Source organism: Camellia sinensis, unplaced genomic scaffold (genome assembly GCF_055761805.1).
Source record: "Camellia sinensis isolate YWXY unplaced genomic scaffold, ASM5576180v1 Unanchor13, whole genome shotgun sequence".
Lineage (NCBI taxonomy): Eukaryota > Viridiplantae > Streptophyta > Magnoliopsida > Ericales > Theaceae > Camellia > Camellia sinensis.
In genome coordinates this window covers 2,398,103-2,415,004 of record NW_028129009.1, presented here as the reverse complement: position 1 = coordinate 2,415,004, position 16,902 = coordinate 2,398,103, and positions in this window count along the sequence as shown.

Below are 16,902 nucleotides of genomic sequence, written 5' to 3'. Positions count from 1 at the left end.
CAAATATGGCGTTTACTTACCATTTTTCATGCATTAGGGTTCGAACACTCGAACAACTATACGGATTCTCCTGCACAGTGGCAGATATGTAAACACGGTGTTTTCTTACCATTTCTCACGCATTTCGGCTCGAACACTCGAACACACCTATACGGATTCTCCAGCACCGTGGCAGATATGTAAATACGGCGTTTACTTATCATTTCTCATGCATTACGGTTCGAACACTCGAACACCAATACGGATTCTCCGGCACAGTGGCAGATATGTAAAAACGGCGTTTACTTACCATTTCTCATGCATTACGGTTCGAACACTCGAACACCTATACGGATTGTCCAGCACAGTGGCAGATATGTAAATACGGTGTTTACTTACCATTTCTCACGCATTACGGCTCGAACACTCGAACACCTGTACGGATTATCCGGCACAGTGGCAGATATGTTAATACGGCGTTTACTTTCCATTTCTCACACATTACAGTTCGAACACTCGAACACCTATACGGATTCTCATGCACAGTGGCAGATATGTAAATACGGCGTTTACTTACCATTTCTCACGCATTACGGCTCGAACACTCGAACACCTATACGGATTCTCTTGCAAAGTGGAAGATATGTAAATACGGCGTTTACTTACAATTTCCCACGCTTTACGGTTCGAACACTCGAACACCTGTACGGATTCTCCTGCACAGTGGCAGATATGTAAATACGGCGTTTACTTACCATTTCTCAAGCATTTCGGTTCGAACACTCGAAGACCTATACGGATTCTCCTGCACAGTGGCAGATTTGTAAATACGGCGTTCACTTACAATTTCTCACGCATTACGGTTCAAACACTCGAACACCTATACGGATTCTCCTGCGCAATAGCAGATATGTAAATACCGCGTTTACTTACCATTTCTCATGCATTAGGGTTCGAACACTCGAACACCTATACGGATTCTCCTGCACAGTGGCAGATATGTAAATACGGCGTTTACTTACCATTTCTCACGCATTACGGCTCGAACACTCGAACACCTTTACGGATTCTCCTGCAAAGTGGCAGATATGTAAATACGGCGTTTACTTACAATTTCCCACGCAATACGGTTCGAACACTCAAACACCTATACGGATTCTCCTGCACGGTGGCAGATATGTAAATACGGCGTTTACTTACCATTTTTTTCAGGCATTACGGTTCGAACACTCCAAGACCTGTACGGATTCTCCTGCACAGTGGCAGATATGTAAATACGGCATTTACTTACAACTTCTCACGCATTACGGTTCGAACACTCGAACACCTATACGGATTCTCCTTCACAGTGGCATATATGTAAACACGGCGTTTACTTACCATTTCTCAGGCATTACGGTTCGAACAATCGAACACCTATACGGATTCTCCTGCACAGTGGCAGATATGTAAATACGGCGTTCACTTACAATTTCTCTCGCATTACGGTTCAAACACTCGAACACCTATACGGATTCTCCTGCACAATAGCAGATATGTAAATACCGCGTTTACTTACCATTTCTCATGCATTAGGGTTTGAACACTCGAACACCTATACGGATTCTCCTGCACAGTGGCAGATATGTAAACACGGTGTTTACTTACCATTTCTCACGCATTTCGGCTCGAACACTCGAACACCTATACGGATTCTCCGGCACCATGGCTGATATGTAAATACGGCGTTTACTTATCATTTCTCATGCATTTCGGTTCGAACACTCGAACACCAATACGGATTCTCCGGCACAGTGGCAGAAATGTAAAAACGGCGCTTACCTACCATTTCTCATGCATTACGGTTCGAACACTCGAACACCTATACGGATTGTCCAGCACAGTGGCAGATATGTAAATACGTTGTTTACTTACCATTTCTCACGCATTACGGCTCGAACACTCGAACACCTATACGGATTATCCGGCACAGTGGCAGATATGTTAATACGGCGTTTACTTTCCATTTCTCACGCATTACAGTTCGAACACTCGAACACCTATACGGATTCTCCTGCACAGTGGCAGATATGTAAATACGGCGTTTACTTACCTTTTCTCACGCATTACGGCTCGAACACTCGAACAACTATACGGATTCTCTTGCAAAGTGGCATATATGTAAATACGGCGTTTACGTACAATTTCCTACGCTTTACGGTTCGAACACTCGAACACCTGTACGGATTCTCCTGCACAGTGGCAGATATGTAAATACGGCGTTTACTTACCATTTCTCAAGCATTTCGGTTCGAACACTCGAAGACCTATACGGATTCTCCTGCACAGTGGCAGATTTGTAAATACGGCGTTCACTTACAATTTCTCACGCATTACAGTTCAAACACTCGAACACCTATACGGATTCTCCTGCACAATAGCAGATATGTAAATACCGCGTTTACTTACCATTTCTCATGCATTAGGGTTCGAACACTCGAACACCTATACGGATTCTCCTGCACTGTGGCAGATATGTAAATACGGCGTTTACTTACCATTTCTCACGCATTACGGCTCGAACACTCGAACACCTTTACGGATTCTCCTGCAAAGTGGCAGATATGTAAATACGGCGTTTACTTACAATTTCCCACGCATTACGGTTCGAACACTCCAACACCTATACGGATTCTCCTGCACGGTGGCAGATATGTAAATACGGCGTTTACTTACCATTTTTTTCAGGCATTACGGTTCGAACACTCCAAGACCTGTACGGATTCTCCTGCACAGTGGCAGATATGTAAATACGGCGTTTACTTACAATTTCTCACGCATTACGGTTCGAACACTCGAACACCTATACGGATTCTCCTGCACAGTGGCAGATATGTGAATACCGCGTTTACTTACCATTTCTCAGGCATTACGGTTTGAACACTCGAACACCTATACGCATTCTCCTGCACAGTGGCAGATATGCAAATATGGCGTTTACTTACCATTTTTCATGCATTAGGGTTCGAACACTCGAACACCTATACGGATTCTCCTGCACAGTGGCAGATATGTAAACACGGTGTTTACTTACCATTTCTCACGCATTTCGGCTCGAACACTCGAACACACCTTTACGGATTCTCCGGCACCGTGGCAGATATGTAAATACGGCGTTTACTTATCATTTCTCATGCATTACGGTTCGAACACTCGAACACCAATACGGATTCTCCGGCGCAGTGGCAGAAAAATAAAAACGGCGTTTACGTAAAAACGGCATTTACTTACCATTTCTCATGCATTACGGTTCGAACACTCGAACACCTATACGAATTGTCCAGCACAGTGGCAGATATGTAAATACGGTGTTTACTTACCATTTCTCACGCATTACGGCTCGAACACTCGAACACCTGTACGGATTATCCGGCACAGTGGCAGATATGTTAATACGGCGTTTACTTTCCATTTCTCACGCATTACAGTTCGAACACTCGAACACCTATACGGATTCTCCTGCACAGTGGCAGATATGTAAATACGGCGTTTACTTACCATTTCTCACGCATTACGGCTCGAACACTCGAACACCTATACGGATTCTCTTGCAAAATGGCAGATATGTAAATACGGCGTTTACTTACAATTTCCCACGCTTTACGGTTCGAACACTCGAACACCTGTACGGATTCTCCTGCACAGTGGCAGATATGTAAATACGGCGTTTACTTACCATTTCTCAAGCATTTCGGTTCGAACACTCGAAGACCTATACGGATTCTCCTGCACAGTGGCAGATTTGTAAATACGGCGTTCACTTACAATTTCTCACGCATTACGGTTCAAATACTCGAACACCTATACGGATTCTCCTGCGCAATAGCAGATATGTAAATACCGCGTTTACTTACCATTTCTCATGCATTAGGGTTCGAACACTCGAACACCTATACGAATTCTCCTGCACAGTGGCAGATATGTAAATACGGCGTTTACTTACCATTTCTCACGCATTACGGCTCGAACACTCGAACACCTTTACGGATTCTCCTGCAAAGTGGCAGATATGTAAATACGGCGTTTACTTACAATTTCCCACGCAATACGGTTCGAACACTCAAACACCTATACGGATTCTCCTGCACGGTGGCAGATATGTAAATACGGCGTTTACTTACCATTTTTTTCAGGCATTACGGTTCGAACACTCCAGGACCTGTACGGATTCTCCTGCACAGTGGCAGATATGTAAATACGGCGTTTACTTACAACTTCTCACGCATTACGGTTCGAACACTCGAACACCTATACGGATTCTCCTTTACAGTGGCAGATATGTAAATACCGCGTTTACTTACCATTTCTCAGGCATTACGGTTTGAACAATCGAACACCTATACGGATTCTCCTGTGCAGTGGCAGATATGTAAATATGGCGTTTACTTACCATTTTTCATGCATTAGGGTTCGAACACTCGAACACCTATACCGATTCTCCTGTACAGTGGCAGATATGTAAACACGGTGTTTACTTACCATTTCTCACGCATTTCGGCTCGAACACTCGAACACCAATACGGATTCTCCGGCACCGTGGCAGATATGTAAATACGGTGTTTACTTATCATTTCTCATGCATTACGGTTCGAACACTCGAACACCAATACGGATTCTCCGGCACAGTGGCAGATACGTAAAAACGGTGTTTACTTACCATTTCTCATGCATTACGTTTCGAACACTCGAACACCTATACGGATTGTCCAACACAGTGGCAGATATGTAAATACGGTGTTTACTTACCATTTCTCACGCATTACGGCTCCAACACTCGAACACCTATACGGATTCACCGGCACAGTGGCAGATATGTAAATACGGCGTTTACTGTCCATTTCTCACGCGTTACGGTTCGAACACTCGAACACCTATACGGATTCTCCTGCAAAGTGGCAGATATGTAAATACGGCGTTTACTTACCATTTCTCACGCATTACGGCTCGAACACTCGAAGACTTATACGGATTATCCTGCACGGTGGCATATATATTAAAACGGCGTTTACTTACCATTTCTCATGCAATACAGTTCGAACACTCGAACACCTATACGGATTGTCTAGCACAGTGGCAGATATGTAAATACGGCGTTTACTTACCATTTCTCACGCATTACGGCTCCAACAGTCGAACACCTATACGGATTCACCGGCACAGTGGCCGATATGTAAATACGGCGTTTACTTTCCATTTCTCACGCATTACGGTTCGAACACTCGAACACCTATACGGATTCTCCTGCACAGTGGCAGATATGTAAATACGGCGTTTACTAACCATTTCTCCGGCATTACGGTTCGAACACTCGAAGACCCATACGGATTCTCCTCCACGGTGGCAGATATGTAAATACGGCGTTTACTTACCATTTCTCAGGCATTACAGTTCGAACACTCGAAGACCGAAACGGATTCTCCTGCAAAGTGACAGATATGTGAATACGGCGTTTACTTACAATTTCTCACGCATTACGGTTCGAACACTCGAACACCTATACGAATTCTCCTGCACAGTGGCATATATGTAAATACGACGTTTACTTACCATTTCTCAGGCATTACGGTTCGAACAATCGAAGACCTATACGGATTCTCCTGCACAGTGGCAGATATGTAAATACGGAGTTCACTTACAATTTCTCACGCATTACGGTTCAAACACTCGAACACCTATACGGATTCTCCTGCACAATAGCAGATATGTAAATACCGCGTCTACTTACCATTTCTCATGCATTAGGGTTCGAACACTCGAACACCTATACGGATTCTCCTGCACAGTGGCAGATATGTAAATACGGCGTTTACGTACCATTTCTCACGCATTACGGCTCGAACACTCGAACACCTATACGGATTATCCGGCACAGTGGCAGATATGTTAATACGGCGTTTACTTTCCATTTCTCACGCATTACAGTTCGAACACTCGAACACCTATACGGATTCTCCTGCACAGTGGCAGATATGTAAATACGGCGTTTGCTTACCATTTCTCATGCATTACGGCTCGAACACTCGAACACCTTTACGGATTCTCCTGCAAAGTGGCAGATATTTAAATACGGCGTTTACTTACAATTTCCCACGCATTACGGTTCGAACACTCAAACACCTATACGGATTCTCCTGCACGGTGGAAGATATGTGAATACGGCATTTACTTACCATTTTTTTCAGCCATTACGGTTCGAACACTCGAAGACCTGTACGGATTCTCCTGCTCAGTGGCAGATATGTAAATACGGCGTTTACTTACAATTTCTCACGCATTACGGTTCGAACACTCGAACACCTATACGGATTCTCCTGCATAGTGGCAGACATGTAAATACCGCGTTTACTTACCATTTCTCAGGCATTACGGTTTGAACACTCGAACACCTATACGGATTCTCCTGCACAGTGGCAGATATGTAAATATGGCGTTTACTTACCATTTCTCATGCATTAGGGTTCGAACACTCGAACACCTATACCGATTCTCCTGCACAGTGGCAGATATGTAAACACAGTGTTTACTTACCATTTCTCACGCATTACGGCTCGAACACTCGAACACCTATACGAATTCTCCGGCACCGTGGCAGATATGTAAATACGGCGTTTACTTATCATTTCTCATGCATTACGGTTCGAACACTCGAACACCAATACGGATTCTCCGACATAATGGCAGATATGTAAAAACGGCGTTTACTTACCATTTCTCATTCATTACGGTTCGAACACTCGAACACCTATACGGATCGTCCGGCACAGTGGTAGATATGTAAATACGGCGTTTACTTACCATTTCTCACGCATTACGGCTCGAACACTCGAACAGCTATACGGATTATCCGGCACAGTGGCAGATATGTTAATACGGCGTTTACTTTCCATTTCTCACCCATTACAGTTCGAACACTCGAACACCTATACGGATTCTCCTGCACGGTGGCAGATTTGTAAATACGGCGTTTACTTACCATTTCTCACGCATTACGGCTCGAACACTCGAACACCTATACGGATTCTCTTGCAAAGTGGCAGATATGTAAATACGGCGTTTACTTAGAATTTCCCACGCTTTTCGATTCGAACACTCGAACACCTATACGGATTCTCCTGCACAGTAGCAGATATGTAAATACAGCGTTTACTTACAATTTCTCACGCATTACGGTTCGAACACTCGAACACCTATACGGATTCTCCTGCACAGTGGCAGATATGTAAATACGATGTTTACTTACCATTTCTCATGCATTACAGCTCGAACACTCGAACACTTATACGGATTCTCCTGCACAGTGGCAGATATGTAAATACGGCGTTTACTTGCCATTTCTCACGCATTACGGCTCGAACACTCGAACCCCTTTACGGATTCTCCTGCAAACTGGCAGAAATGTTAATACGGCGTTTACTTACAATTTCCCACGCATCACGGTTCGAACACTCAAACACCTATACGGATTCTCCTGCACGGTGGCAGATATGTAAATACGGCGTTTACTTACCATTTTTTTCAGCCATTACGGTTCGAACACTCGAAGACCTGTACGGATTCTCCTGCACAGTGGCAGATATGTAAATACGGTGTTTACTTACAATTTCTCACGCATTACGGTTCGAACACTCGAACACCTATACGGATTCTCCTGCACAGTTGCAGATATGTAAATACCGCGTTTACTTACCATTTCTCAGGCATTGCGGTTTGAACACTCGAACACCTATACGGATTCTCCTGCACAGTGGCAGATATGTAAATATGGCGTTTACTTACCATTTCTCATGCATTAGGGTTCGAACACTCGAACACCTATACGGATTCTCCTGCACAGTGGCAGATATGTAAACACGGTGTTTACTTACCATTTCTCACGCATTACGGCACGAACACTCGAACACCTATTGTAGACACCCCATTTTTGACCGTCCTCAAGACTTGGACGTCACTGTTTGAACACACGGTGATTATCCATGTTCATGTTCGTTTGGAGTTCTCGGAGGTCGCGGCTCGCGCGCCCTGTCTCAGGATCTCCGAACTTGACCGTTTAGTGTCTGGTTTTGCACCAAACACTTGTGTTTTGCCTTGGAAGGGAAGGGAATGCCATATAAGGCATCCCCACACACCGCCGGCAGTGGCTGGAGGCCACCGGATGGTCTTTTTCTGCCATCGGCATTTTTGTTTGCCGGTCGGCACACTTTATTGTCGGTCGGCATAGATTGTTGCCGGTCGGCACTGTTTTTTGCCGAAATGGCATTTTTGGGCAGCCGACCACTGTTCATCCACTTTATGGAGATATTTTGTGCCAGCTGTGATAGCTGGCACCAACTCTTCCCCCCTCCATACACGTGTATGGAGGGATTTCCCTCTAGCCAAGCTTATTGAATAAGCTTTGCAAGAGGGAGTCTTATAAGAGGAGGGTCTTCCTCTTTGATCTAGGTTAGCTTCTTGCAACCAAAAACCAGACCTTTGAGATATAGATACATATTATCTCTATACCCCCCCCTCTCTCCTCCTTTGTGTGTGTTTCTTAGCTCAAAAGGTGGTTTTTACCTTACTTTTGCACCATTACACACACCATTTCACCTTACTCCGAGATTGAGGGACTTGGAGGAGTTGTTTCTTGAGTTTTGGACTGGTTTTGATCCAAATAAAGAGGCTAGACCATTTGTTCTTCAAAGGTTCTTCAAGGGTGAGCATCTTGATTTATATTCCCCAAACTTGCAATAGTTTTTTACCTATCAAGCTTGCTGTTTTAGCTCTTGTGTATAACATAAAAAGGGCTTGTATTTTCCTACTTTAGCACTTTCATTAAGGTCATTTTGTGGTTTGAGTGCAAACTCCCCCTTCTAAGCCTTGTTTGATCCATTTTGGTGCTCTTTTCATAAGGTTTTGTTTACTTCAGTGTTTTGGTCTTTTGACCACTGAAAATCAGTGTATTTTAGTGTCAAAAAAGGATGGTTTGAAGTCTTGCATAGGGGAGGGACACCCCTCTCCCTTCTTGGTTTTGTTTCCTTGAGTTGTGGTTCAAAAGGGTAGCATGTGTGCTTGATGATCCTTGGCCTCATTTCAGATTTTTTTTGGGTATTCTAGGTCATATGCAACCTCTATTTTTGGCCGGATTTATGCCTCCTTTCATGCTTGTAATACTTGCTTTGTATTGCTCTACTTTGCTTAGAAGTACATATCATGATTAGGCCATGATTCTTGTGTATGTTGGCTTGGTCCCATGAAGCTTTTAGTATTGTTTTCCCATGCTTAAAGTTTGGTGGTTATCCATTTGATCATGCTTGACATGTTTGTTAGGGTTGCTTTGTATTTTGGCTTGAAAGCTTTGAGCATATTGACTTCTAGCATGTATGTTTGTGATTACCCTCATGATTTAACATCATCTAAGGACCATATTTTAGTCCAAGAATCATGCTTGTATGTGTGCGTGCATGGCCTCTTTAATGCCTTGAGGATGTGTCCTCTTATGCCCAGAAATGAGCCTTAGTGCACATGTTTCATGGGAGATGCTTTAGCTGCCATATTAGGAGTTTTTGGGGTCCCATTTTGCATGCAAAAATTCTGTTTTTACTTTGTTTTGATCATGCCATGAGTGGTCATGTTGATGAGAGTGAAATGTTTCCTTTTTGTGCCTTAACCATAGGACTTTTGGCTTGCATGTTGGCATGAACGTTGGTCCATCTATTGGACACTTTTGGCCACTGTTTTGAGGAGGGTGAGGGTCTGCCCCTTTGCCATTTTAAGCCATCTTTGCATGATTGCTTCGTGATTGATGCATGGTTGCGTCGCATGTTGTTGTAGCATGATGATTCTATTGCTCAAAGCGTCCATGTTTACATCACATTTGTGCCTTGTATGTCTAATATTGCATGCTTGCCATACTAGTTGCATGATTCTTGGCATACCTTGCGCATTGATATCATGTTGCATTTTGAGCCATGTTTTGCATAACATGCATTGCATTACTTGGTTTGGGATGTCAAACCAAGTGTGAGAGTTGAGGGGCGTTCATACCACAAGTGATGTAACGCGTCTTAATTTTCGGTCCCCGAGGCCTTTGATTTCGCCATGATAAGGTTTCGGAGTTCATTGTGTTTGTTGCATACATCCTTACATTAAGTGGCAAATTTGATCCCTTGAGTCATCATGCACCATTGATGGCTCAAAGATCGAAGGTCATGCTTCTTTGAGTTCAAAATATGATAGGAAGTATGACCATGCTTACATGTGTCCAAAAACTCCATACCATGCACTGCCTGTTCTCTGTTTGTTGTCAAATTGTCTTCTGCAGGAAGTTTCTGCCGACCGGCAGAATTTAGTGCCGACCGGCACTATCTGGAGTGCCGAGGAATCCAACAAATGCCGATGGGAACTGTGAAGTGCCGGTGGTAATTCTGTCCGGCCGGTGGTGCTCTGCAGGATGCAAGGAACTTGCTCCAGTACTTTGGCAATTTTCAGAAAGACAAGGCAGTACAAACAGAGGCGGCAGGAGTACAGTACGGGTTTTCCGGACGAGACGGATTTGAGCATGCATCATTCGCGCATCCCGAGGCAGAGGCTACGGCTACCCTTTTCTTTCCTTCGCCACCTTTTCTTTTAAATTAAATTAGAAATTTTTGTAATAATTTTATTTGTTTATTATTTGGGACTGTAATATTCATTCGGACCCTCTGAGTGAGGGTAAACATGTAATAAGTGTGGGTGAGTGTGTGTATGTCTTCCAATCCCCATTTCTTTCTTCCCTTTTATTTACCTGCTTATGATGGTAGATTAGGGCATTTTCGAAATTAGCATACCTTATGATATGCATGCGTGCATTCATGCATTTGTTGACATGCACCGGGCTCGGTACATCATGCTAACCGCATTTTTATTTTCAAATTTCAAAATTGAATACATGAATCAGTTGGTTGCATATTGTATGCCATATTTAGGTTAACCGAGCCTAACTAAAATTGCATCTTGTATGTGTTGTATTAGGCAAAATAACATGAACTAGGACATGCACATTTGCTAACTAGTTTATTGTTTTGGCACGGAGTACAATGTAAGTGGTTATGCTTTAGCATCCAACATGCGTGTGAATGTTGCCATAATAGTATGCTTGCCATGCGGCTAAGTGTTTACATGAGATAAACTGCTTGAATGCCTGTGGGTGGAGGTCAAATTGCTTAAATTGGGATAATGCGTTAAAACTGTAATTTTTTTTAAGCCCACTAGATAGTGGCAAAACCATCTTTTCCAAAAACCCACTTGAGGGTTGCAAAATCTGTATTTTAGCCTACTTGCGAGTAGCAAACCGTTTTCAAAATAAATATGAAATGTTTTTCTTCCAATTTGGGCGATTTGGTCTATACTTGTTTGCTGCGCGCATAACATAGTAATTCTAGGCTAACAATCGGTTTAAGAACATATAAAGTTTTCAAAAATGGATATCGCGGTTAGTAGAGGCCGGTCTTCGGACCGGGCGAAAGGGGGTGCTCATAGCTGACCTTCCCCGATCGTACCCAAGCTCCCGAGCCGAGACAACTCCGGTGATGACGGACATGTGGCCTTCGGCACCGAGTCAGGGTTTCCTAAATTCCCCCATTTTAAAATATTTAGGTGGCGACTCTGTATCTGGCAAAGCAGTCCATGTTTGGCACTACTTTTCAAAAAACTGTTTCTCAAAACGATTTGCCAGATTTGGACTCTTTGGTTCAGATTAAGAACCGTGACACAAGTCGAGTCCGAACTGTGGTAACCCCAAATGAACAGAACGGGGACTAACCCTCCCGGGGCGTTCGGGGGACGTCCACAGTTTCTGGCGACTCTGCTGGGGAAAATGGAGAGCTTGACTCGAACTCGTGATATCCTGCTTTGATCTCATTTATGTGTTTCTTTGCATTGCATGTGCATTGGTGCGCCTAGGAACACAGTGTTTGCCATCTGCCATTCCTGAACGGTTCGCCGGAGGCTTGTCTTGTCAAGGCATGTCCATAAGGCTGACCGTCTATGGGCTCTGACAGCATGGGAACACAAACCCCGGTTTACCGGGGCACCCTTTTTTTTGACCATTCGACCTAGTTCATATTCGGATCCATAGTGACCATTCCAAAATTAGGACAGGCTGCTTACCCGATATTAGGTTGTTTGAGAACCGCTGTGTGCGTAGTGAAACCCTAGCTCCTGACAAAATAGGACAGGGAAACCCTACCCCAATGTAGGGGTGTTTTGGCTCTCTTTACTTGCTATGTGCTTTTAGAATGTATTTCTGCAGGGAAATGAACACACCAGTTTGTAAGTCTGGGCATCAGGCCTGAGGGCATCAGTATCAGTTTTAAGAGAATCAGTTATCTGCGGGTATCAAGGTTCAGTATTGGGAATAGAGATTTTGAGAACAGTGATCAGTATCAAGGAACAGTGTGTTCGGCTTATCGACTATGTGTTTTGAACATCCAACTGTATATTATTTGTTTATTTTATGCCGTTGTGCTGTCCAGTTGTTGGTTTATTTATTGCTTTATTTATCTTTTTGCTAGGTAGTTTAGCATCATTGCGTCCAACCCAGTAGACATTCCCCAAGCACTCTGGATCAGAGGTCGCCGGCTCCATCGATCTGAGGATCTGATAGAAGGACAACCAGTGTACCATTCTCTACCCCCGGTTACTAAACGGAAAGCAACTAGGTGGAGGACACCGGTTCAACAGTTAGTACAGAGGGCTTCGTCTACCCCACCTGTGTACAGTAGGGATCAGGATCCCGTTTCACCCACAGAGAGGGAACGCATACCAGCAATTCAACCAGAGCAGAACAGTATGGCTAGCTTAGAGGAGATGGTGCGCCAACTTCAGGAAAGCATGAAAATGATGCAACAAGATGCTGTCCGACAGGCAGAATTCGCCAGACAACAAGCTACAGTCATGAGTGAGCAAGAGGATTTAATTGGGAGATTGCAACAGCAAACTGGGGCATCACCTTCACAGCAAATCCCTCCTCCATTAAGGGTTCCAATACCCGAAGAGACACCAAACGCCCGGAATGTCCAAGAAGATACAGACATCCCAACGGGGCCGACTCCACCCCCGATTCCGCCTCAACAATCCAAGGCACCCACCCCCATCAATCTATCAGATTCTCCCTTTGAGTCCGAGGTAGACCCCGTGGCATTAAAAATGCACAAGCTTGAAAAGCTGTTCAAGAAATCTCAAGGTGCGAAGTCCGTTCCGGACATTGGTGACGGATACATCGACACAGCTGCGACGCTGCCAAATCGGTTTAAGATGCCACAAATTGATCGTTTTGATGGATCTGAGGATCCCATGGTACACCTGCGACTATTCTCAGACGTCTTAAGGCCAATGGGCCTCACTAGATTGCAGAAGCTATCTTTATTCGGCCGGACCTTGTCGGGTGTGGCGGCCGCATGGTATGCCAAGTTAGAGGATGACGTCAAGAGAAATTGGGACGAGATGGCTGAGGCCTTCATCCTGCAGTACTCGTATAATACGCAAATCGAGATCACGACCCGGGATCTCGAGACAACGAGGCAAGAACCCAAGGAAAGCTTCTCAGAATTTGTAACTAGATGGCGGGCTAAGGCTTCAATGATGACCTTGAGACCCACAGACAAAGACCAGATTCGGATGATTGTGCGCAATCTTCAGCCGAAGCTAATGCAAAAGATGATTATAGTCCCCTTTCCCACCTTTGCTGATCTGCATGAAATGGGGGTGCAGATCGAGGACGCCTTGAGACAAGGTTGGATTGATAATGACCGGGAGCAACCCCGCAGAAATTTCAATCGTAGTGCTAATGCAGGCCCGAGCGGCGCTACGACTGCCAGGACCTCCGAAGTGAGTATGGTCACCACTAACCCTTCCCCAAGAAACACGGCAGCCACACCATTCTCCGGTGCGTCCGGAAGCAACTCACAAACAGCCAAATACCCTCCCAGAAACACCAGAACCTTCGCTCCACTTTATATGCCCCTGTCCAAAGCTTTGGGGGTTTTGATCAGAAAAGGGCATCTGAAGCCCCTAGAGCCACGGCCCTTACCTGAAAGACCACCCGCCACCCACAATCCAGCCAAGTATTGTGCGTTCCACCAGCAGCACGGTCATGACACCGACCTATGCTTTCGTTTACGTCATGAGATTCAAGATCTCATTGATAATGGGGTGATTTTACCCCCTGAGAAACCCAATGTTACTACAAATCCTTTCCCCACACATAACCAAGTTCCACCACCCAAAAGAATCAATTTCATCCACACCGGGGTCGCATCCTACGATCCTAGTATCTATATCACACCCTCCTACCTGCCTAAGCCTAAAGTTTTCCTCCCTGATTGCACCGATTTGTGCATGATGGACGTCTCTATAACCCAACCCAAGCCAATGGTGGTGACCATCGAGAACAGGAAAGAGGTTGTCAAACCAGGGTCTGTGGAGCCTGAGAATGATGTTGGGAATGCTTACAGTCTGAGTGACTACATTTCACCAGTGGGCCAGAATAGACCAAATGTCGAATTTCCAGTCGGGGGAGAGCTGTGTGTAATTCGAAGGAACAGTCCAAGACAGGGAACGGATGATTTGGCAGCCATGGAAGGGGATTTTGCCAAGTTCCAATTTTGCGATAACCAAGATCTAGAATGTTCAGCTACCAACTGGTACGATAATGAAGAATCGATGGAGGCCACGGGATGGTTAGACGATCAGCCAGATGTAATAGGGGAGTTCCAGTCAGAACAAGGCCCGACAGGGGCGGGAATGTCCACAACGGCCGGGAGTGTCGAAGAGCAAAATACATCGCCGGGGAGCGCCGGTGTCGAGAGTTGCGCTCGAGAATGCAGCATTTTAAGTACAAGGATCAGTGAGCAATCTACTGCATTGACACAGTCAGAACAAGAGAGGTTCGAGGATTCTGAGAGGATCAGGAAAGCAAAAGGCCACGTGGGGGTCGAAACTGCCACAAGTACGGAAATGAAGAATGCTGCGAGCATAGGGATAAAAGGTACTGCAAGTATCGGGACAGTTGTGCCAGAACCAGACAGATGCTTGTCAGCTGCAGATGGTATGTGGTGGGAAGACGACGATCTATGTCTTGCCCACACGGACGAGGATTGGAAAGGTAACCAACCAGATGATACCTGGTATATCGGCGAAGTCGATCACATGACTAGGAGTGGACGGTATTTCAAGCCTCCACACCTAGATCAACCAGAGGCGTCTGGAAAAGATAACGAAGCAGAGAAACAAAAGGAGAAGCAACTCGAAGACGAGGTCGTATTGAGACAATTGAAAAAGTTACAAGCAGACATCTCCATCTGGGGACTGCTTATGGCTTCTCGAGTACATAGGCAGGCTGTCCTGTCAGCCATGGATAAGGCCAAACTTTCCATAGATACCACGCCCGAACAGCTGGTGGGCTTAGTCTTTTCGGGAGGAGGTTCCCCAGTATTGAGTTTTTCTGACAAAGAGCTGCCACCCGAGGGTGCGAACCATAACAAGCCGCTCTACATCTCTGTCGAGTGCAGAGATAAATGGATACCTGTGGTACTTGTCGACACGGGGTCCGCCATCAACGTCTGCCCGGCAAGGACAGCTTATGCGATTGGTTTGAAAGTCGCGGATTTTGTGCCAACAGCCCAGGTGATTCGGGCGTATGACAACACAAGCCGGGAAGTAATGGGGACAGTTAAGATTCAAACAAAGGTTGGGCCAGGACAGCACGAGATAGATTTCCACGTCTTGGAGGTTCCTGCAACGTTCAACTTGCTTTTGGGGCGGCCGTGGCTGCATCAGGTAAAGGCGGTCTCCTCTACCCTACATCAAGTGGTGAAATACCCCTATGGGAAGGGAGTAGCCATTGTTTTTGGAAACTCATCAATTCATCCACCACCAGAGGTATCTACGCCTGTTCTAGAAATTGAGCACGGTATAGAAGATGTGTTCATATCAGGTTTTACCTTGGCCGAGGCTCGGGTCGTACAGAACATCATGGCAGCTAACGAAGGGGTGTATGTCAGTGCCCAAGCAGTCTATCTCATGAACAAACTCCAGCACATCCCTGGGATGGGATTAGGCAAGAGCGGCAGGAAAGGTGCCGTAGCATCGGCCGAAGTGCCACATAACCCCCATACCTTTGGTTTGGGCTACCTACCCACCAAAGAGGATTGGATAAGGAAAGGAAAGGAAATGGCCGGAAGGGCCAGGGCAAAACAGATGGGGAGGCCCTTTGACTTAATGCACCAGCCCATTCGGGGGACCCTAAACGGACGTTTCGTCCGGGAGGGGGAGGACTTTCCGTTCTGTGGCTTCCCAGAGCCGTGGCTCAACGCGGAGAAGAAGCGCGTACCGGGATTTGAGATTTTCTTTGATTTACAGTTACCTGAGGATGACATCACCGAAGGACAGGCAGATTTATCGGCTGAGGCTGAGCAAAGTAAGGAAGTGCAGTCTGAGGACGCTGAAAACGAAATGGGGGCAGCACTGGCATGTCTGCTTTCAGATCCTCCGATCGAACAGAGGTGCTTGGGGGATAGCTCCTCGGTATGTGTGATTGGGAATGAAGCGGCTGCGGGCCAACCATCAGCTATTTTGGATGCGTCCATCGCACCTTCTCTCATCTGGCAATATGAAGAAGGCTTTTTATCAAGCAGCACCGGGTCAGGTAGTGAGCTGGAATTTGATTCTACCGAATCTTGTACGTCGGAATCAGATTCCAGCTCAACTGAGTCTGAGTCCGGTATTCCCGGGGGTGATAACCCGGATGCCACAGTCCTGTCTAGGTCGTCTTTTTCATTTTCTTTTGAGTTTGTTGTAACAGAGGAATCTGACGGCTCGGAAGTATTTAATGAGAACGACGTGGATGTGGTTTCGGAGTATTTTTCT